The 24,907-nt window shown below is 39.7% G+C and overlaps 1 protein-coding gene across 1 annotated transcript in view; it reads left to right on the top strand.

Annotated features, from left to right (window-relative positions):
* Positions 1-24,907, top strand: part of CLYBL (citramalyl-CoA lyase) — a 271,761-nt gene that overhangs the window by 166,139 nt on the left and 80,715 nt on the right. The gene's annotated exons all lie outside the window — the stretch shown is intronic.

The following is a 24,907-nucleotide window of genomic DNA, read 5'->3' as shown; positions in this document are numbered from 1 at the left end:
TATTTGTGTTTCATGTGTGTTTAAGAAGAATGTGTATATTTTGTTTACTACATGCAGACTCCTATATTTTTTCATTATACCAAGTTGATTGTGTTAGTTATGTTAATCATGTTATTAAAATATTCAAATCTTTATTGATTTTCATTTTCTTGATATATCAGTTACTGAAGCTAGTTTAAATTTACTCTCCAGTGGAAAGTTTGACAGTTTGTAGTTCTATCAATTTTTGCTGCTTGTAGTTTGAGCCTATGTTATTAGGTATATACAAATGTAAAATTATTATATCCTCCTAGTATATTTAATCATTTATTATTATGCACTGATGCTCCTTATCCCCTAAAAAGCTTTTTGCTTTAAAGTTTGTGGTCTGATTCAAATACATCAGTTTTCTTTTGGTTGATTAGTATTTGCATAGTATATTGTTTTCAGCCTTTTGCTTTCAACTTTCATATATCTCTATGTTTTAAATATGTCTCCTGTTCTTTAAACTTTTATATCCATGTGGACAACCTCTGCTTTCCAAATGAAACATTAATCCACTTTTTTAAAAGATTTTATCTACTTATTTTCAGAAGAGAGGGAGAGAAGCATTGATGTGCAACAGGAGCATCGATCAGTTGCCTCGTTCACATCCCCAACCAGGACGTGGACTGCAACCTAGGCTTGTGTCCTAGAATCAAATCCGCATCCTTTCCATATGTGGGATGACACCCAACCCACTGAGCCCTGCTGGTCAGGGCAATTCACTTACTTTTAATGTATTACTGATCAATTTAGATTTAAATATACAATTATATTTTGTCCTGTTTTTCTCACCTATTCTGTTTCTTTGTCTCATGTATATTGTTTTGCTTCTAAAAATATTTGTCTTTTTTGGTTTATTTTCGTCAGTCCATTTTTCACTCTTTAAAATTAGAAGTTGTGACTGTATTTCTAACTGATGTTGGTTACTCTTGAAATTATACCAAGTATACTTAATAAAGCCTAAAATTAACTGGTATCTTTACCCTGGACAATGTAAGAACTTTAGAAAACATGAAATCCAAACATATTTCTTGCTGTTTGTTATTTTGACTGACATCTTTTGTTTTATTCAACTGCAATTATTTTTAACATATATTTTATTGATTATGCCATTACAGTTGTCCCATTTTTTTCTCCTTTTTATCCCCCTTCATCCCATACCCCACCACCCTCCAGCAATCCTGCCCTCACTTAGTTTATGTCCATGTGTTATGCATATAAGTTCTTTGGCTTCTCCAATTCCTATACTATTATTAACCCCCTTCCATCTATTTCATGCCTACCAGTTATGCTTCATATTCCCTGTACAGTTTTCCCGAATTCTCCCCCCACCTCTGATAACCCTTATGTGATCTCCATTTCTGTGATTCTCTTCCTGTTCTAGTTATTTGCATAGTTCATTTTTGTTTTTGTTTTCGGTTCAGTTGTTGATAGTTGTGAGTTTGTTGTCATTTTACTGCTCATAGTTTTTATATCTTCTTTTTCTTAGATTAGTCCCTTTAACATTTCATATAATAAGGGTTTGTTGATGATGAACTCTGTTAACTTGACCTTATCTGGGAAGCACTTTATCTGCCCTTCCATTGTAAATGATAGCTTTGCTGGATTGAGCAATCTTGGATGCAAGTCTTTGGATTTCATGACTTGGAATACTTCTTTCCAGCTCCTTCTTGCCTATAAGGTCTCTTTTGAGAAATCAGCTGACAGTCTGATGGGAACTCCTTTGTAGGTGACTGTCCCCTTATCTCTTGCTGCTTCTAGGAGTTTCTTCTTCATTTTAATCTTGGCTAATGTAATTATGATGTGCCTTGGTGTGTTCCTCCTTGGGTCCACCTTCTTTGGGACTCTCTGAGCCTCCCAGGCTTCCTGGAAGTCTATTTCCTTTGCCAGATTGGGGAAGTTCTCCTTTATTACTTCTTCAAATAAGTTTTCCACTTGTTGCTCTTCCCCTTCCCCTTCTGGTACCCCTATGATTCGGATGTTCGAACGTTTAAAGATGTCCTGGAGGTTCCTAAGCCTCTCCTCATTTTGGGGGATGCTTGTTTCTTCATTCTTTTCTATTTGGTTGCTTCTTCCTTCCTTCTGCTCCACTCCATTGATTTGAGTCCCAGTTTCCTTTCCATCACTATTGGTTCCCTGTGCATTTTTCTTCATTTCACTTAGTGTAGCCTTCATTTTTTCATCTAATTTGTGACCAGAAGCAACCAGTTCTGTTAGCATCCTGATCACCAGTATTTTGAATGGTGCATCTGATAGGCTGGCTATCTCTTGGTGGCTTAAAAGTATTGGCTCTGGGGCTTTGATCTGTTCTTCTGTTTGAGGCATAATTTTTGGTCAGCTCACACCTGTCATGTAGTGAGGGGCAGAGGCTTAGATGTTCTCCAGGGCAGGTCAACCCAGTCACTGGGTTGTGATGCTGTGTGTGGAGGTGGGGTCACAGAGAGAGAGAGCAATGGTGCTTGTTCTACTCTCTCTTGAATTTCAGTCCCCTCTGCTGCTTCCCACAGGAAATTGGGCCCTTCTGGTGCTGGTTCCTGGGTGGGAGAGCTTGTGTACGTTCTAGGATGTTGTGGGTCTTTCCAATGGAGGCTGGGAGTCTCTCCCTGCACCTCAACCCCCACAAGTGTTTTCAATCTGTGCTTTTAGGCTTTATTTCCCAGCACTGGGTTCCTGGGTTGCATAGTCTGTCTCACTGCCCATTTTTGCCTGGTTTATTTGCACACAAATGTATGACCAAGGTCAGCAAACCACCTTTTGTGCCTCACTGGGTCTGCTCATTTTCTCCTTTTGCTGGGGTCTACTATCCCCATGCTGCCTGCACACCGGGGTCTGCCAACCACCACTTTTTCCTGCCATGACCCCTCTCTGCTGGCTGCTGACTCCGTCCCTCTTACTGGTCTTGATGAATGGTTCATTTTAGGACTTTGGTACAGTTCAATTTTCTGTCTGTTCTGGTTGTGTTTTTGTTTCTGAATCTTTGTTGTCCTTAAATTTGGTTGTGTGAGGAGGCACAGTGTTTTCACCTATGCCTCCATCTTGGCCGAAGTCCATTAAAATTTTTGAAAAAAATAGAGGCATGTGTTGTAGAAATTATAGTTCTTTTGTATTTCATCTCAGGAATTTCCTGAAGTTTGAAATGCATCTTTAGATGTATGTTTACAGAGAAAAATAAAACAAAGAGCTAAGATCATTATTTGGACAATCTGAATGCCTAATACATGTGCAACTGAACATTTGTTAATAAGTTAGCTTTTAAACTTGTTCTGTATTTTAGATTTGGGTCTTACTATAGTAAGGAAGGTAGCTTCACTGACATGAAAATAACTCTGAACATCTCTTTTAGAAGGTGTACAAGCATTCTGTGGTAATAGAGTTTGTAGTGGTAGTTATAGCATATTCCAATCAAATTTTCCATTTTAGAGCTGAGATTATTGCCTATTTGTTGTTTGATTTTAGTCAAACCATGTTTTTGTTATGTTGTGTTAACATGTAGATTTCTGTATCTGTCATGTTAACTCTTTTCCAGTGTGTGTGTTTTTTCAACAAGATTCCACAGCTGAGCTGATGGAGGATAGGCCTATTTTGACAGTCCCCTTAGTCTATGTATAACCAATCTCATTCTCTGCCAATACATGTTACATGATTCTGTTGATATAAGTAGTGTGCCTGTGCAACTTGCAAATACTCATACATTATTACAATAATAATTGAGTTTTGATGCAACTAGAACTCCATACTACCATGATGCCAGCATTTCCTTTTGGCTAGCAGTACTGGGCAGGAAAATTATAGTCTAACTGACTTCCTATTTATTGATAAACAAAGTGGCCAGCCCAGCAATGAAGCCTGATTAGCAGTTTGCACCCTTGGTGAAAGGATAAACAGAATGCTACTGTTTCTGTAGCATTTGACTGCAATTTGCATCTTTAAAAAGGTTAGACTGCCCTGAGATTCATGTTCAACTTCCTAGTGCTTAGATATGTTACATGTAAGCCTTCTTATTTTCTTTTTCTTCATCTTGAAACAATTTTTGCCAGTGTGTTTCTGTTCCCATCTGGCCTACTATAAGCTTCCCTATAGTCACCTGTATGAAGGAGGAGTGGGAGGGGTGAGAGAAGAAATATGCCTATTACACCATGCTCAAATTTCACATTCCTAAAAGGCCCTTTTTAATGCCAACTCAACTTCTTTTTGAAGAAAGCATAATAAAGGAATGAAGACCAAAGACAAAAAGGACTCTGCTTACTACTCTCTGGCTCCTGAGAACATTTTGGGCCTCTTCCCCTTCCCTTATCTTTACCCACTCTCCAAAAAATGCCCTTCTCCTTTATAAAGTGAAATATGGTATTAGCCTTCTTCCTTGAGGTTGGTGTAGTAGTGCTTGTTCTATTCTGAAATTTATTCTAATTTAATTAGGCTCTTAAACTAAATAGTAACAGATCAAATATTCGAATCCCCCTATAATTATTTTTGAATGAAAAAAACGAAGATCATTTTAACTTGAATTCACATGCTGGAAAAGGGAGCATTAATACATGTGAACATGAGTTAATCTGTTTAAATAAACTTTCTCCATAATCCTTATCGTATGTAAACAACATTTGTTCTGCCTTAGAGGTATTGTATGGTTGGACCCATGAGACTATGGTTATCCCACTGAACAGTTTCCTTTTATAACTTCAAAAGAAATGGTATGTATTTATTGGAGGTTGTAGGGTGTTAAGTGTAGTTAGATGTACATTGTACCTCGACTGTTTTGTTAATGCCAATAGGGATTAAATTAGATTTTATAGCTGTTGTAGAAGTCTATTTGGTAGCTAACAAGTAGGGTTTTGAAATCCTGGAAAACGTAATCCTATTATAAAACAGGCAGCTGAATTAACATTACCCAGGAAGTTTCTCTTCATGGATTAACATTTTTTTTTACATTAACAAAGAAAATCATCAAGTTCTACGGGGATATCACATGCTTTTCTCAAAAGTCACAACAGTGAATTGGGAAAAGGGAGCAAGATAAATGACTGAACATGCTATTAGTTAGACTCTTTCCTTTTAAGAAGAACACAGAGGCTGGGAAATGAAGCTGAGTGTGGCCTTATCTGTAATACTGGCATCTGCTCTGGAGTTGGAAATGTGGACTTGGCTGGTGTCCATATGAGCACCTTACCTTCAGTTGTACATAGTTATTTCCATCAGTAATTTCATACTCCTGATTTTTAATATGGTCATTAAATAGTTACTAGGAACTAAAGTCTATGAACTAAAACACAAACTAATGCCACTTTCTATGAAATCAGTAACACTTTTCTAGTTATTTGTAAACCTTAGCATCTGAGAATTTTAGAACTGGAAAGAGCCTTGACCTTTATTCTATTTCACTTTTATAATCCTATTCCAAATTTTACTTTACACACTACAAAAAAAGATGGATCTCTCATACACTTACATATACTTATACACACATGTATAAAAATACATATATACCTAACAATGTGTGGGTGGCCTTTTTATTTTTTAAAAATAAACTTTCTTAAGTCTTAGCCATTGGTTTTGGCTTGCTGGTGAGGGTTATTATTAAAGCTTTCAGGATTTGTCAATTTTCATTTGCATGGGTATCCTCTTGGCAGATAATCACATGAATATCAATCACTGGCATATATCACTGTGTTATATAATTGCATGTATATCTTCAGCAAGTCACCACATGGGCATCAATTCCATCTATATGGAGGGAAGTAATTGCATAAGAGTCAGGGAAGAGTATGTCTTCATGGCAGGTAATCACATAGGTATCAATCAGGGTAGGTATGAAGGTAGGTAATCTGGTACATATCCATCATGTGTACTAATGGAGATAATTATGTGGATATCAATCACATCAACACCCTGTTTTTCTGGTAGAGGCTTACATGTGAGAAGATCACATCATGTTATATCATATCATGTGTTTGCTTATGTTGAAGAAGAAGCCTAGTGTTCCTGTGTGCATACCAGGTCAGGTGGCCAAAGAGTGCCTTAGGGGGCTGAGGAAGCAGTACTATCCACAGTGCCTTCCTCAGCAGAGCACTAGAATCTCCCATAATTAGAGAGCCATTTAAGACTCTTGTTTTAAGGCTTCATCTCCTGCAAGAGTGGAAACACTCCTGGGAACAATATGAATGGGTATAGAAGACATTTGTGGTTTGCCACCAAGCATCCACTTTTCCTTATTTGGTCATCATCTGCTGACTTGCATTCCTGTCCATGTGGTCTGGATGTAGCTTCAGCCAGGGGTAGGATTCAGGGTTAACCAATCAGTGAATTGTATTTGGCTGGCCTCAGTGACTGGCTCAGTCCAAGAGGTATGATATTGGTCAGCCGAAGCAGAGTGAATCTCAGTCCTGTTGCAGGAGAAATGGGGAGTTTTTTTTTTCCCTCAAAAGATCTTATCTGTGATGAGATGAGCCTAAGGATGCTGTGGCCATAGCACCTGGGGAGCCAGGTGTGTCCAGGGTCTACCACATGGACCTGAAAATGAAGCCTCCCAGAGAAATTGGGACCGAGGGATGGAGAGGAACCCAGCATGGAGAGTGTTGACTGGGCATGATTCCAGCAAAACCTGAAGTTGAAATCCCTGACCTGAAAACACTTACCTGAGCCATTGAAGTTACCTCTGGCATAAGCCATTTGGAGGTGATTTTCTGTCTCTTGCTTCAGAAAGAACCCTAACAGAATAACTTTAACTTTCCTGAGTACAAGGTTTCATTGGAGCAGGCCCTATGGGAGAAGGAACAGCTCTCAGGGAGGAAATGAGGGCAGAGAGAAGCTGGGCTTGGTTAAAGAACAGTCACCTTGGACCTCAGCCTGGGCCTGGAGCTCCTGGAGTGTTTGGTCTCCTGGCCTCTAAACATCTGAGCTCTAGCTGTGAGGAACTTTTATTAAAGACCTATAAATACAGCCTGAATGTTTTCCCTTCTCCCCCTGCCTATTCTTATTACTTTGATATTTATCAAATACAATGCATGAGTTACACACCAAAATAAATGAAAAAACTAGAGATGTCTTCATGGAAAGAATCATACTGTTCTAAGGCATTCTTTTATTGACATTTCAGAGGGTATATTTTATTTTTAACCAGACTTTTGATACAAAAAAGTAATATGAAGAAATAATTCTCCATGAAGTAAAATACACTGCTACCTTAAATAGAATGTTTCTTAGAAAAACTAAGTGAAATTTATATGCTTTGTGTACCAAATTATCTGTGTGCCAAGCAGCCCCTTCCTTTTCTCCTCCAGTTAGTATTTTATCTATACTATCACTTTCTGCATATGCTGAGATTTCAAATCAGGAGCTAATGGACCTATCCATAGAAACTTTTAATAAGAGAGCACAAGTCATTGAAATGTACTTATAAATCTTAAAACCTCATTTAAACTTAATAATTCCAAATTCTTTCTTTCAAACTTAACTCAAACATTAGAGATAGAAAACTGTACCATTTGTAGTTGGAAAATCAGCACTATTTGGAGGGTCCAGCTCCAGTGGAAGTTAAAATAAACAATAGGATGAAAGTGAGAAAAAGAAGGAAAGGATAAGGCTTGGCTCATTCACAGACTAATCATCTGTTAAGTTCTGTTTGCCAGTGATGTTCTCATCTGCTGCAAGTATGTATTTGTGAAATTAATGCAAGCATGAATGAGTGACTGAACAAATGCTTGGTCTCTGGCTGGGAGTCCCAAGAGACTTAAGATCAAGTGTGAGAGTTGTACAATTTATTCTCCATTCCAGTCTTCACATGTGCTCTTCCCTCTGCCCAGCATCCTTCCAGTCTCACCAAGAGCATCACTTTAGGGGCCTTCCAGGACCACTGAGATTCAGTGATTTTCCCAGCTCTGTGTTCTGTGTGTGCTAAGTGTACTTTCCCTTTTGTAACATGCATTGTACCTGTCATATCTGGGCGGCCTTTGTCTTTCATATGACCAAGAAGCTCCATGAAGGCAGGGATTAGGTCTGTATCACATTACTCAGCAATGTGCCTGCATGTGCTACTTTGCTGCTGTCAGTAGAGGTGGGGGTAGCACAATAGTGGTGGACTCCCTCTTCTCTGACATTGAGAAACAAGTATTAAATTTGAGGAACTCATCCCAGTTTAAGAGCTAAGTCTGACTTAGCTAGAGAAGGGTAATTCAGTCCTCCTTACCTTCCAGTGATCACTCTTTATAGCCATTGAGTTATTAGCAGTTGCTTGCTAAAAGTTTCTACTAAAGTGTTTTTTCCTCTTAAAAGAGAATCACAGAAAAATTAGTCTTTCTTTCCTGCTAACAGTGACAAAGGGGCATGTTGCCATGTTTACTACTAAGGACAGCCTGCCTTAGAACAAAGACAACATTGGGGATAGCAAAGTGAGTAAAGAAACAGACACCCTTGACATTGTTGAGCTGGCTTTGCCAACGCAGAAGCTCCCTTACCACTGTAAATTGTCACATAAATATTCTTAGTGTTTAATTGAACCAGTCTGGGTTGAGTTTTCCATTTTGTGCAGTCTAATGTAAAACTGAACTGTAGAAAGCATATAGGCTTTGCTGTCAGATGTGTTGGTTTTGATTCTTAGTGGTATGGACCTGAGTCCTGACTTTCTTAATGTATAGAATGGAGAAAGTAGTACTTCTACATGGGGTTGATGTATGAATTAAATGAAATTATGTATTAAATATCTACCAGAATGCCTAAAACAGATTAAGTACTCAGCCACTGTTATTTCTTTTCCATTTAGTAGGTGTTTTCATGTATGATCTTGGGGATCCTATAGGTTGAATTAATGAACAATAAAATGGTTAACCCCCCAGATCTTTTACATATAAACTGTCAGATAATTCACAGTCTACCATGGGAGTCAGGCATTCTTAGTCATAATTACAGAGGTGTTCCCCAGCAGCCCTGCTTGGAGAGGAAGTCCTGCTGAAGGAAGGTAGGCATCCCAGTCAGACCACATCTAAATACTGGAGTTCAGGTCTTGAAGCCATAGACAAGAAGACAAGGAACAGCTGGAGATGCTGATGATGTTAATTCTGAGGGAAAGAAGACTTGAAACCAGAAAAGACTTCAAAGAGAAGAGAGAGTGGAATTATTCTATGCTGCTTCAGAGGGCAGAGTGAGAACAGACCCCATTAGCAAGGGACTAGGATATAGATTTTCACTCAACAGGAGAAAGAACTGTTAAAGCATGAGCAGTGTGTAAGTGGGAGAGAGCCCATCAACAAAGCAGAGGCCACTCATCAGGCAGTGTCCCAGGCAGGAGGTGGGGCCATCTGGCTCCCAAGGGCTCTTGAAAAGATCTAGATTTGACATTGAACCATTTAACTAGACTCTTGTTGATTCAGAGAGCTTCTCTGTTTGTTATGCTAACACCTTTGTTTCTGTGATTTCCTCTGTTGTCATTACAATCACCACCACCACCCCAACCCCCAAACTGACCTCTCACTTCTAATTGTTTTTTCCACACTCCCTTGATGACTAGAGAGATCTTGTATAGGCAGGCAGAGCAATGGGATTTGTGTAGCTGCAGTGCAATTTTTAGGGAACTGGAAGGCCTGCCTGCCCTAGAGTTTTTCTGTCTCACCTGCCACAAAACCTGAAAATTTCTCTTTTTTTTATCTTTCACCTAAGACATTACCACCAGAAAGTACTCGGTAAGATGTCAATAGGGTGCTTAATAAGCTGTTAATACCTAGCTAAGTTGTTACCTGGGAAGGATGCTAATACCATACACATTTTTATTTTTTTAATATATTTCATTGATTATGCCATTACAATTCTCCCATTTCCCCCCCCTTCATAACCCTCCACCCTGCACACCCCCTCCCACTCACATTACCCCCCTTTAGTTCATGTCCATGCGTCATAAGTTCTTTAGCTTCTACATTTCCCACCCTACTCTTACCCTCCCACTGTCTATTTTCTCCCCACCTCTCCTCCTCCCACTCCCCTGTTGCTAACCTTCCACATGATCTCCATTTCTATGGTTCTGCTCCTGATCTAGCTGTTCACTTAGTTTGCTTTTGTTTTAGGTGTGGTTGTTAATAACTGTGAGTTTGCTGTCCTTTTCCTGTTCATATTTTTTATCTTCTTTTAATTACATAAGTCCCTTTAACATTTCATATAACAGGACTTGCTGATGATGAACTCCTTGAACTTGACCTTACCTGAGAATCATTTTATTTCCCCTTCCATTCTAAATGAAAACTTTGCTGGATTGAGCAATCTTGGATGTAGTCTTTGGATTTCATGACTTGGAATACTTCTTTCCAGCTCCTTCTTGCCTATAAGGTCTCTTTTGAGAAATCAGCTGACAGTCTGATAGGAACTCCTTTGTAGGTGACTGTCCCCTTATCTCTTGCCGCTTCTAGGAGTCTCTTCTTCATTTTAATCTTGGCTAATGTAATTATGATGTGCCTTGGTGTGTTCCTCCTTGGGTCCACCTTCTTTGGGACTCTCTGAGCCTCCCAGGCTTCCTGGAAGTCTATTTCCTTTGCCAGATTGGGGAAGTTCTCCTTTATTGCTTCTTCAAATAAGTTTTCCACTTGTTGCTCTTCCCCTTCCCCTTCTGGTACCCCTATGATTCAGATGTTGGAACGTTTAAAGATGTCCTGGAGGTTCCTAAGCCTCTCCTCATTTTGGGGGGTTCTTGTTTCTTCATTCTTTTCTATTTGGTTGCTTCTTCCTTCCTTCTGCTCCACTCCATTGATTTGAGTCCCAGTTTCCTTTCCATCACTATTGGTTCCCTGTGCATTTTTCTTCATTTCACTTAGTGTAGCCTTCATTTTTTCATCTAATTTGTGACCAGAAGCAACCAGTTCTGTTAGCATCCTGATCACCAGTATTTTGAATGGTGCATCTGATAGGCTGGCTATCTCTTGGTGGCTTAAAAGTATTGGCTCTGGGGCTTTGATCTGTTCTTCTGTTTGAGGCATAATTTTTGGTCAGCTCACACCTGTCATGTAGTGAGGGGCAGAGGCTTAGATGTTCTCCAGGGCAGGTCAACCCAGTCACTGGGTTGTGATGCTGTGTGTGGAGGTGGGGTCACAGAGAGAGAGAGCAATGGTGCTTGTTCTACTCTCTCTTGAATTTCAGTCCCCTCTGCTGCTTCCCACAGGAAATTGGGCCCTTCTGGTGCTGGTTCCTGGGTGGGAGAGCTTGTGTACGTTCTAGGATGTTGTGGGTCTTTCCAATGGAGGCTGGGAGTCTCTCCCTGCACCTCAACCCCCACAAGTGTTTTCAATCTGTGCTTTTAGGCTTTATTTCCCAGCACTGGGGACCTAGGTTGCATGGTCTATCTCACTGCCCATTTTTGCCTGGTTTATCTGCACATGAATGTGTGCCTGTGCTCAGCCAACTGCCTTGCTTGTCTCACTGCATTTGCTCATTTCCTCCCTGCACTTGGGTCCGATAACCAATGTCTCCTTCTGCTGGGACCACTCTTTACCGGCCACCAACTCCGCCCCTCATACTGACCTGGATGTATGGTTTGTTGTTGTTGGACTTTGGTACAGTTCAATTTTCTGTCTGTTCTGGTTCTGTTTTTGTTTCTAAATCTTTGTTGTCCTTAAATTTGGTTGTGTGAGGAGATACAGTATTTCCATCTACGCATCCATCTTGGCTGGAAGTCCTCACCATACACGTTTTTAGAATTCTGATAAAACTTACCATTTTATCTGCTTTTAAGTGTACCTTCACTGACATTAACTACATTGCTGGCATTAAATACATTTACATTGCTGTGCAACCATACCACCATCCATCTCCAGAACTCTGTCATCATCCCAAATTGAAACTCTGTACCCATTTAATAATAATTCCCTATTCTCTGCTCCCACCTCTTACTATCCACTAGTCTACTTTCTGTTTTTGTGAATTTGAGTGTTTCAGTTACCCATGTAAGAGGAATCATGCAACATCTGTCTTTTTCTGACTGGCTAGTTCATTTCGCATAATGTCTTCAAGGCTCATCCATGCTGTAGCATGTAGAAAAATTTCCATCCTTTTTAAGAATGAATTAATATCCCGTTATAGGTATGTTCCACATTTTGTTTATCCATTCATCTGTTGATGACACTTGTGCTGTTTCTACCTTTTGGCTATTGTGAATAATGCTGCTATGAACATTGGTATACAACTATCTGTTTGAGTCATTGCTTTCACTAATTTTGGATATATCCCCAGAAGTGTAATTGCTAGATCATATGGTAACCCTATGTTTAATTTTGGGGGAAACTGGCATGCTGCTAATACTATATGGTTTTTAAAAACTGTATATTAACCAAGGAGAAAAGAACAAGTTCATTTTAATGAAAGTCAAAGTATTTAAGTGCCTAGATCCTATTGAACTCTAGAATTCATAGATTAAAAATAATAAAAAAGGGGAAGAGACACTCTGACTGAGGAGGAGAAAGGTACAGAAGTACAATACCTTTGATCAGGATTGATCCTGCAACCTCAAGATAGTAAAGCTGGAAGGAAAGGTGAGGTGTAGAGGGAAACCCTGTTGAGTTTTTGCAGGGACTATTTATAGGTGCTTTTGCATCATTAATTTATTTAATCATCAAAACAACCCAGCAGGTGCTCTTTTTTTAATGGACAAGTCCTGTCAGCTACTTCAAATTTTTAATTTTGGGTGCTTTTAATGGCAATAAAGAGTATTTTAAAAAAGACTTTATTTATTTTTAGAGAGAGGGGAGAGGAGAGAAACATCAATGTGCAGTTGTGTCTTGCAGGTCCTACTGGTCCCCCCTACTGGGGACCTGGACTGCAGCCTACACTCAGTCCACTTAGCCATTTCAGTGAGAGCAAATAAAGAATATTTTTAAAGGGAAGAAATCATTCTAATCCACAAACCTCACACATCACTTCAGTACTTCCCTGTTCTTTTCCAGTCTTTGTCCCTTTGCAGCAAGAATTTTAAAATGGTTGCTGTGTTATAATTTTATATTCTGCTTTTTTATTGCTATAAAAATCTTTTGTTATTTTAATAGCTATATATTATGCATTGACTGGTTTAATTTTAATTTAGTGAATCATTCTCCTACTGCTGAATGTTCAGATTGTCTCTAGTTTTTATTTCAATTTTATAATATAGCTATTATATAATTTTATTATAAAATTATTCTATAACTTAAAATTTTACAATTTTAGCAATAAGTTTTATGTATACAACTTTTTCTTCCTTGGACTTCTTTTTTTTATTGAGGTATAACTGACATACAACATTATATTAGTATCAAGTGTACAACATAATCAGCTGATACTGTTTTTATTACAAAACTATCACCATAATAAGTATAGTTAATAACCATCACTGACATAGTTCTAGAATTTTTTTCTTTTAATAAGCATTTTTAAGATCTACTCTCTTAGCAATTTTCAAATACACAGTACAGTAGTAACTGTAGTCACCATGTTGTACATTACATCCCCATAACTTATTTTTTTAAAGATTTTACTTATTTATATCCCCACAACTTATTTATTTTTTAAAAACTGGAAGTTTGTACCTTTTGACCCCCTTTACCCATTTGGCCCACTTCCTCAACTCCAATCTCTGGTAACCAGAGTGTGACTCAGCCATTAATGTCTGATTTGATGCAGAAACAAGTTGGGTAGCATTAACATATCTGTAAGAATTGGAACCCAGCACACCCATGTTCATAACAGCACTACTCACAACAACCAAAAGGTAGAAGCAACCCAAATGTCTGTGATGGATGAATGGATAAACAAAAGGTAGTATGTCCATACCATGGGCTATTTATTATTCAGCCTGAAAAAGGAAGGAAATTCTGACCCATGCTAGAACATGTATGAATCTTAAGACATTATGCTAAGTGAGATAGGCCAGTCACAAAAGGACAAAATTGTATCATTCTACTTATATGAGGTACCTAGAGTAGCCAGAGTCATAGAGACAGGAAGTAGAATGGTGGGTGCTGGGTGCTGGGGGAAGAGTGTAATGGGGGGTATATAAGTCATTGGAAACAGAGTTTCAGTTTGGGAGGTAAAGAATGTTCTGGAGATGGATGGTACATTTATACAACAATGTAAATGTATTTAATGCCACTAAATCGTATACTTAAAAAGAGTAAATTTTATGTTAGGTAACTTTTACCACAACAAAATATTTTTTAAAGGAAAGAAATTGGAACCCAACCAAGAATATGAATAATATGAAAATAGGTTAGTTGAAAAAAATTAGCACCTGCCCTGGCTGGTGTAGCTCAGTGGATTGAGCATAGGCTGCAAACCAAAGGGTCACCAGTTCAATTCCTAGTCAGGGCACATGCCTGGGTTGAGGGCCAGGTCCCAAGTAGAGGGCATGTGAGAGACAACCACACATTGATGTTTCTCTCCCTCTCTTTCTCCTTCCCCTCTCTCTAAAAATAAATCAATAAATAAATTTTAAAAAAGTTAGCAGTTTAAGTGAGAAGGTTACAACTCAAAGCAGAGTGAAGAATTAGGCTAGATTGTAATTTAGATTGAAGAAAGCCAGCTTAATGTGAAGGGTTTGAACATGAAGTTCCCTGTTGTCATGGCAACTATAAGAGGGCTTACAATTCTTGATTTTCATGGCATTCTTGATTTTTATCCCATACCTGGGCCTAGTATGTGTGCTGAGCAAAAATCTGTGTCCTAATAAGCAATCTCAGTCCCCTGTAATCTATAGACATACAAGTATTTGTGAAGGTTTTGCCTGTTAGGTCAAGCATGTGAACCACTTAAAAAGAAAATCCATGTATTACACTTATAAGTACAGGGTTTTTTTTAATTTAATTTTACAGGGGAAGAGGGGGAGAGAGAGGGAGAGAAGCATCAATGTGTGGTTGTCTCTCACATGCCCCCTACTGGGGACCTGGCCCTCAACCCAGGCATGTGCCCTGACTGGGAACTGAACTGGTAACCCCTTGCTTCGCAAGCCTGCACTCAATCCACTGAGCCACACCAGCCAGGGCTATAAATACAGGTTTTAAAATATAAGAGAATTTGAGTTGTAAGTGCTACCAACTGAGATGTGAACTTACTTAAATCTATTCAGTTTGAATGAATCCATTTTATTTATGAATAATATGACTGTAGGCTAAACACAAAAGCTTAAGGAAGATAGATTTTTGAGTTGGTAATTTTTTAACTCAAAGAAGCCTCCTTTCTCTTTTCTATGTACAGAATCTGACCTCAGACATAAAAACTGATGTTGACAGCTCCAATCCTAGTACTTTCTGCTCCGTAGCATAGTTGTTGATTCATCTGTGGGTTTCTTCCACTAGAAAATAAGCTCCTTGAGGTCACAACCATATTCGTATCACAATATTCGTCTGGCACCTAGTCCAGCTCCAGACACACAAAAGGCATTCAACAGATGTTTAGAGAAATGGCTTAAGGAGCAAAGATATTCTTGAATTTATCCTGGGACTATACTTTTGAAACTTGTACACATACATTCCTCCCAGATACCTGTGACAACACAGGTATCTGCTAGTTGAATATTTGCTAGTTGAAGATAACTACCTATTTTGGTGGATTATCATAATTAACATTTATAATTAGTACAATTTGAACAAAGACATTATAAGGCCTATTTTTTTATTTTATTGTTCTTATTGGAACTTTATGCAGTAGTACACAATGGGTGCCCGATCTTTGTTTGCCCACATACTCTCCCAAAAGTCACAATTACTGTTGGGAGACATCCTTCTGTGAGTGGCCAGTGTCACACAGATGACTGTCCTCTGCTCTGCTGGGCCAGTGGTCACATCTCTGAAGTCCAGAGGCCCTGCATTTGGAAAAAGCCTCAAGATTTTAAGCTTGGTATAAAATAAAGGGTTTCCAAAGCATCTTGTGAAAATTGCCTTTTCCCTGAGACAGGAGCCAAATCTTCACACATGGCTTCCTCTTTTGGCACCTTTCCCCTCATGGTGGGTCAGATCTGAAGTAAAGAAAGGGGTGGCTGTGGGCTCTTAGCTGTCACGCTGGTAGTGATTAGCTGTTTTCCGCAATTATGGCCTTCCATCCAGGGTGTGATGGCTGGCACCTCTGGTAATGAGATGATTTCCATGGCATGTGTGTTTAAGGCTCTGCTGGCTTCCTTTTGGCCTCTGCTTGCTGTTCTCCTTGGCAGCTTCAGAGTTTACTGACATTACTACCAGTGTGACATGTTCCTCTTGGCCAACACAAAAACTCAGGGAAGACATGCCAGCCTGCCATCAGAGAGGGCCCCTGGAGCTTCAGGAGAGACACTTGTGGCCACCACAGCTGACTTGACCCCAGGGAGTAGACATATGGACTCACTCATCTGGCCTCTCAAAAAAAAAACCCACGCCTAAATTTTGTAAGTGGAAAATTCTATTCAACACTATTGAAGGGTTGAATAGGAGGGGTTTTTTTCCTCTCACATAGTAGCATTGTTGGTGAGGTTGTCATACCAGCTAATAAGTGATTCACTCACTAACTCATCAAAAAATTATTGAGGAACCACTATCTGGCAATACCAGACTAACACTGGTTGTGACAATGGTGAGCAAAAAAATGCAGTCCCTTTTCTCACACAGCTTATGGGCTGATGAGAGGGAAACATCACCCCAGCAGTCACTAAAATAAATGTGTGGTTGTAAATTGTGATAGGTGATGAGAAAGCAAAGTACAGGGTGCTATGAGAGTATAAAACAGGACTCCTGCCTAGAGAGAAAGAGTCCCTATGGGAATGACATTTGAACTAGAAATGACATCTGAAAAGATGAACAGGAGATAACTAGACTAAAAGTGGGGTACAGGGGGAAGATGAACAGAGAAAGAGCCTTTGGGCAGGAGCAGAAGCATATACAAAAGCCCAGGAGCAGCAAGAATCCTGTGAAAAGGCCACAGAGGCCAGAGTGCCCAGAACTTGGGAGTTGTGCTGGGTGAAACTACAGAGGTGGGCAGGGACCAGGTGATGCAGAACCAGGGACCATGGTAAGGACTGTACATGTATTCTTAGAATAATGGAAGGCCACTAAGGGAGAGATGTGTGTCTTACAAAATATCATTCTAGAAGCAGTGGAATGGAGTGAATCTGGGCAAGGGTCGCACTGATCAGGGGAAGAAATGAGAGTGATAGGGAATATAGATGATATGGGAGAGTATGGGAAAGAGGATTTCCTTTCTTTCATTTACCTCCAAACCTAACCCATCTTTCTGCTCCAAAAGGCAGAAATGAGTTTGTTTTTTCTTGGAAGACCTTTTTCTTCATAGTTTTGTATGAAAAATTACATTCTCCTGTGTCTATGGGGAAATCCCTCAAAGAAAGAATAAAAAATTTTTAGGAAAGCCATGTTCCATTCCTGAAGAAGAAAAGGCTCTCCTCACAAATGTGGTGGACACTTCTGTGCCATTCCAAACACCTTCTTCCAGACCCATTAGCACCCCTAAAGTGATCTGATTTCCATCAATCCCAAAGCCAGTCAAGCAAGTTCACGTTTATAGGACTCCCTCCTGGCAACAGTTCAGAAAATGATAAAAGCAGATGCAAGCCTTGTGGTGGTATAAAAGCCTGCTTTGGAAACTGGGGGGTCAAGTGCCCGTTATCCAGGAAAGAAGGCTGTCCCTGGGAGACTAGAAGCACCCGTTGACATGCCAATTGGAGAGGGGCTGGAAATCACAGGGGCCGCCTGGGAAAGGAGGCCTCAGCCAGGCAGTACTAATACAACTGGACAATGCCACCAAGCTGGCGTGGCCAAGCCAGGAAGAAGGAAAGCATGGGTTGGGGGAGGAAGGGCCTCCCTTCCTCCAAAATCAATGTCCTTGTTAACTTGGGCGGAAGAAAATATGACAGCTTTGGAAACCTGCCCATATGATGAGAAGGAAGAAGCTGAGAAGCAGTTGGAGCCTGAGAAAGCCCAGAGATGCAGGTGTGATCAGTTGCCCACTGGGGACCTCGTGGCAAGCCCACTCTGCTCTGCTTTTACCAAAGCCCAAGAGGACAGGTGCTGCTGCCAGTTCCTACCTCCACCTCCCTAGCTGCTTTGTGACGTGCCTGCTCCTCAGGTGATCCCAGCTGGATCTGTTTTAGAGAAAGTCCAAGTAACAAACTGGACTTTAGAGCTGACCCCATGCTCCCTGAGGTCTGTACAGTTTGAGGCCATTCTGTTTTGTTATCTGGGATATAACTAAGAGGCAAGTGTGATAACTGAAATCTACAGAGAAACAGAAGTCTTGCCAAGAAAATTCTAAGAAAAACCACCCCTTTGTTTGTATAAAAACTATCTTCTTAGCATGATTAGTTCTATATTTTGCCCCAGATTTCCAGGAGGAATGATATAAAATAGACTCTATTGGTACCATTTTACCTTTCTAAAATCCGCCAAACTCTTCATTTCTTTTTTTTCTTTAGATTTTATTTATTTATTATAGACAGAGGAAAAGGGAGGGAGAAAGAGAAGGAGAGAAACATCAATGTGTGGTTGCCTTTCATGAGCCCCACCCCGCCCGCCTGCCAGCCACTAGAGACTTGACCTGGCCTGCAACCCAGGTATGTGCCCTGACTGGGAATTGAACTGGCAACCCTTTGGCTCAAAAGCCAGTGCTCAATCCACTGAGCCACACCAGCCAGGGTCCACAAACTCATCATTTCAAAACACTTTGGTTGCCCAGGTTTTCCAGTAAGGGATTATGAACTTGTATTGTTATGAATTTGAGGACTTGTGGTGCAGTAGGCAAACAGGAAGTCCAAGGGCAGATTAAATAGAGCCCTTTACACTATAAATATTTCATAGAAATATAGATTGATGTTTGAGGTTGATGGAATTACGAAAGTCCCCTCTTGGTCTGAGTCTAAATTTCAATGGAGACAATGTGTGGTGAAGAAAGCAAGGGTTCAGGAGTTTAAAAGTGCCTGGGTCATGGGGCCTTGGGCAAGAATGTTCTCCTCTCTGGATCTCATCCATAAAATGAAACACGTGGATAAGATGACCCCTAAGGACATGTCTTCTTTTCAGATTACACAATTCTATGAATCACCTACAGGAGGGAAAAGGAGCCAGGTAACCAGAAGAGTCCTGAAAGTGGGAAACACAGGAACATAGCGGCATGTTCCTGTTCAATAGTAGGGATGGAAATAACTCAAGCTGTTCAACTGAGGTTCAGTAAATTATGCCACCAGTTATGGAACTTCATCCTCAGTGCCTGGGTGTTCAGTATGCCTAAGACCTTGGATGGAAACAGCCCTGGCAATGAGTAAAGCCAAGGAGGATCCCCATCATGCTGAGATTATGACATTGATTTTGCTGAAATCAATTTGGCTCTGTTTAATGCATACCTAGCAGATTTACCAGATTGTGAAAATGAATGTTTTCTATGTGTGTGGCTGATTTTTGCATGCATCTGTTCACTCATCTAAACCTTAGTTACATGCTGCTAGGAGATTGAAAGGCTGTAATTTCTTCTTTTTGAAGCAGGAGTGGTAGAGGCACCATTTACAATTCTGCACCAAAATGGTAAATCATTTTTCTTCTTATTGTCTCTGGAAAAAAAGAAGCAATATGGCCACATTTCCTTTTGGATTTGCAAGTGATACTGACCTTAATGGGAGGCCACTGCCTGAGAATACAGTCTTCAGAATATAAGTATCCAGTGGAATGCAAACATGAGTATTTAACTATATTATTTTCATATAACATTAATAAGCCCTCACTACCTTGTCACATTTTCATTTTAGATAACAGTGCTTTCTTCAGATGTCAGGGGTCAATTGCAAAAACAGTAATACTAGTATTTATTTAGTACTTTGCATTTCTGGGATGCTTTTATCACCATTAATTAGTAAACCACAAATAATTTCTGTTATAGCTACTACCATCCTCAGTGTTCATAACACAATATGCTCTAGTGACTAATAAATAGGATGGCCTTTGGAATCACTCAAACTCAGTTTTGAATCTGAATTACTGAGGGCATCTAGCCCTCAGCAAGCCTCTGTCTCCTCATCTGTAAAAGGGAGACAGGCAGAGTGTGTATGAGAATTAAAATCAGAGTGTGCATATTAACTACATAACTTGGTGCTTCACCTGTAAACTGACAGCTGCTTTGCATTTCTCAAGTCTTTCAGCCTCTGGAATGACATTAAAGACAATAAATTACTTAAAACAGAAAAATCGCCCTGCCTCCTCTCCAGACTTCCTCTCCCTGTCTTTCTTAAACTGCTAGAACCTCTCAGTTCATTACTTGATTATTTATTTATTTTTTAAATTGTTGTTCAGGTACAGTTTTCTGTCTTTTACTCCCATCCCAACCCACCCACCCAACCCACCCCCCTCCCTCCCATTTCCACCCGCCCTAGTTTTTGTCCATGTGTCTTTTATACTTGTTCCTGTAAACTCTTCCCCCTTTCCCCTGAAATTCCCTCCCCTCTCCCCTCTAGTCACTGTCCCCCTGTTCTCTATTTCAGTGTGTTTGGTTATATTTTGCTTGTTTGATTTTCTGTTGTTTAGGTTCCTGTTAAAGGTGAGACTGTTACTTGATTTTGCAGAAAAATTTGGTTTTCTTTATCTCACTCCTAATCCATATCTGCCTTACCCTGAGAGCTAATTTTCCACTAGCAAATGGCCCAACCACTTTCTCTCTCTCTCTTTTTTAGATTTATTTAATTATTGTTCAAGTACAGTTTTCTGTCTTATACTCCCAACCCTGCCCACCCCCCCCCAAGTGCTCCCCACCTCCCTCCCATTTCCCCCCACCACCTTAGTTATTGTCCATGTGTCCTTTATACTTGTTCCTGTGAATCCTTCCCCTTTCCCCCTGTGATTCTCTCCCCTATCCCCTCTGGTCCCTGTCAGCCTGTTCTGTATTTCAGTGTCTTTGGTCATATTTTGCTTGCTTGTTTTGTTGTTTAGATTCCTGTTAAAGGTGAGATCATATGGTATTTGTCTTTCACCACCTGGCTTATTTCACTCAGCATAATGCTTTCCAGTTCCATCCATAATGTTGCAAAGGGTAGGAGCTCCTTCTTTCTTTCTGCAGCATAGAATTCCATTGTGTAAATGTACCATAGTTTTTTGACCCAGTCATTTACTGATGGGCATCTAGGTTGCTTCCAACTCTTGGCTATTGTAAATTGTGCTGCTATGAACATTGGGTATATATGTTCTTTTGGACTGGTGTTTCAGGGTTCTTAGGATATACTCCTAAGAGTGGAATTGCTGGGTCAAAAGGCATGTTCATTTTTAGTTTTCTTAGAAAATTCCATACTGTTTTCCATAGTGGTTGTGCAGTCTGCAATCCCACCAACAGTGAACTAGGGTCCCCTTTTCCCCACAACCTCTCCAGCACTTGTTGTTTGTTTCTTTGTTTATGACAGCCATTCTGACTGATGTAAAGTGGTATCTCATTGTGGTTTTAATTTGCATCTCTCTGATAGCTAGTGATATTGAGCATCTTTTCATGTGTCTCTGGATCCTCTGTATGTCCTCCTTGGCAAAGTGTCAGTTCAAGTTCTTTGCCCATTTTTTAATTGGGTTGCTTGTCTTCTTAGAGTGGAGTCGTGTAAGTTCTTTGTATATTTTGGAGATTAAAACCTTGTCTGAGGTGTCATTGGCAAATATGTTTTCCCAAACAGTTGCTTCTTTTCTTATCTTAATACTGTTTTCTTTAGCCATGCAGAAGCTTTTAATTTTGATGAGATCCCATTTGTTTATTCTTTCCTTTATGTCCCTTGCTCTAGGGGACATATCAGTAAAAATATTGCTGTGTGAAATATTTGAAATTTTCCTGCCAGTGTTTTCCTCTAGGACTTTAATGGTGTCACAGCTTATATTTAAGTCTTTTATCCACCTTGAATTTATTTTGGTGAATGGTGTAAGTTGGTGCTAAAGTTTCATTTTTTTGCACGTAGCTGTCCAGTTCTCCCAACACCATTTGTTGAAGAGGCTATCTTTACTCCATTTTATGTTACTGCCACTTTCTCTTTTTAACCAAACAAAGTAGTTTTTTCTACCCTTAGGCTAACTACATTGAAGGGGATTAAATTTATATTTTTAAAGAGTTTTCTGAAACAAACAAACAAACAGAAAACACATTGACACAGACAGCAGCATGGTGGTCACCAGAGAGTAAGAAGTGGAGGAGCAGGGGAGGCAGTATTTAGTATAGGTACAATTATCCATACTTTAATAGTTTCTGAATTACAGTAAAAAACATGATATAATTATGTTCATCATGATTATTTCAGTATTTACTAAGTACCTAAATGTTCAAGGCATTGTATTGGTTAGTCTTGGCAAGGGAGAGAAAAATAGGAAATAGCAGTTTTCCATTTTTAATTTTTTGAGGTAAACCCATACTGCTTTCCACAGTGGCTATACCAAACTGCATTCCTACTAACAGTGCAAAAGGGTTCTCCTTTCTTCACATCCCCACCAGCACTTATTGTTTGTTGATTTATTGATGATAGTCATTCTGACCAGTATAATGTGATTTCTCACAAAAGGACCCACATAGCAACCGTGATCCTGAGAAAGAAGAACAAAGTTGGAGGAATCATGCTATTTAATATCAAACTATACTACAAGGCTATAGCAGTCAAAACAGCATGGTACTGACATAAAAACAGACACAAAGATCAATAGAACAGAACAGAGAGCCCAGAAATAAACCCACACCTTTATAGTCAATTAATATTTGACTATAAAAAATATTAATATTTGACAGAGAAAGCAAGTACATGCAATGGGCTAAAGATAATTTATTCAGTAAATGGTGTTGGGAAAATTGGACAGATATGTGCAGAAAGATAAAATTAGACCACCTTGTTATGCCACACACAAGAATAAATTTAAGTCTTTATCTTTAATGTATGTATGTGTATGCATGCATATATGTGTGAGAGAGAGAATGAGAGATGAAAATGTAAATAAGCACTTATCTAAGAGAAGATGACCTGGAATCCAGTTCTTGCCTTACCCCTTGTTAGATGTGAGAATTTTTGTGGCAGAGATCAGCAAGCTGGTCACCAAAACCGACTTCCAGTTCTTCCTATCACACAGCTGATATTTTCCAGCCTCCTTTGCATTTATGTGTTGCTTTGTGATTAAGTTTTGACCCACAGAATGTGGGTTGAAGTGACATACTACTTTCAAACCTCACCCATAAAAACTTCACTATCTTCTATGTTCTTTCTCCTTTTTTTTTTTTTTGTTAGTAGCCAGAGAGAGACCTTGAAAGTTGTGGGTCAAATATGGTAGAACCACTGGTAGCCTGGGTCCCTGAAGATTGTGTGGAGCAAAATGCACAGCCTTTGCCACTCTATTCCACTGCAGACTAGATCCATCTAACACAAACAAGAAAGGATCTGCTATTGTGTGAAGCCTGTGTGATTGTGAATATCTCTGTTACAGAAGCTCACATCATTGTAGCTAAAAAGTAAAGTCCTCCCCTGACTGGTGTTGCTCGGTTGGTTGGACATAGTTTTCAACAGCAAAAGTCCACCGGTTCAATTCCCTGGCCCACACATGCCTGGGTTGTGGGCCAGGTTCCTGGTTGGGAGGTGTGCAAGAGGCAGCCCATCAGTGTTTCTCTCCCTCTCTTCCCCCCGGCTTCCACTCTCTCTAAAAATAAATAAATAAAATCTTTTAAAAAAGTAAAAACTGAAGTTCTTTACACTCTTCAGTTTCTGTAGCTGCAAGATAGGATTTACTTTTTGCAAAGCTTCACTTAATCCTCTTGAGACTGAAATGTGATGCATGTAAAAATATTTTCCTTATTTCATATTCTTTTTAAAATATATTTTATTGATTATACCATTACAGTTATTCTATTCCCCCCTTCATTCCCCTCTACCCTGCACACCCCCTCCCTCCTCCCCTCCCTTTAGTTTATGACCATGTGTCTCAAGTTCTTTAGATTCTATATTTCCCCTACTATTGTTGCCCTCTCCCTTTCTATTTTCTCCCCACTGCCTGTGCTACTTATTCTCTGTACCTTCTCCCCCTTCTCCTCCTCCCATTCCCCTGTTGCTAACCCTCCACATGATCTCCATTTCTATGGTTTCACTCCCGATCTAGCTGTCCGCTTAGTTTGCTTTTGTTTTAGGTGTGGTTGTTAATAACTGTGTGTTTGCGGTCCTTTCACTGTTCATATTTTTCACCTTCTTTTTCTTACATAAGTCCCTTTAACATTTCATATAATAAGGGCTTGGTGATGATGAACTCCTTGAACTTGACCTTATCTGAGAAGCACTTTATCTGCCCTTCCATTCTAAATGAAAGTATTGCTGGATAGAGCAGTCTTGGATGTAGTCTTTGGATTTCATGACTTGGAATACTTCTTTCCAGCTCCTTCTTGCCTGTAAGGTCTCTTTTGAGAAATCAGCTGACAGTCTGATAGGAACTCCTTTGTAGGTGACTGTCCCCTTATCTCTTGCTGCTTCTAGGATTCTCTTCCTCATTTTAATCTTGGCTAATGTAATTATGATGTGCCTTGGTGTGTTCCTTCTTGGGTCCAACTTCTTTGGCACTCTCTGAGCTTCCTGGATTTCCTGGAAGTCTATTTCCTTTTCCAGCCTGGGGAAGTTCTCCTTTATTACTTCTTCAAATAAGTTTTCCACTCATGACTGTTTCTTTTCCCCTTCTGGTGCCCCTATAATTCGGATGTTGGAATGTTTAAAGATGTCCTGGAGGTTCCTAAGCCTCTCCTCATTGTTTTGAATTCTCATTTCTTCATTCCTTTCTGGTTGGATGTTTCGTTCTTCCTTCTGGTCCACTCCATTGATTTGAGTCCCAGTTTCCTTTCCGTCACTATTGGTTTCCTGTGTATTTCCCTTCATTTCTATTAGTTTAGCCTTCATATATTCCTCTAATTTGTGGCTAAAATCAACCAGTTCTGTGAGCATCCT

Source organism: Sturnira hondurensis, unplaced genomic scaffold (genome assembly GCF_014824575.4).
Source record: "Sturnira hondurensis isolate 20B ecotype Veracruz unplaced genomic scaffold, ASM1482457v3 Scaffold0016184, whole genome shotgun sequence".
Taxonomy (NCBI): Eukaryota; Metazoa; Chordata; class Mammalia; order Chiroptera; family Phyllostomidae; genus Sturnira; species Sturnira hondurensis.
This window is presented reverse-complemented; position numbering and strand designations above follow the sequence as displayed.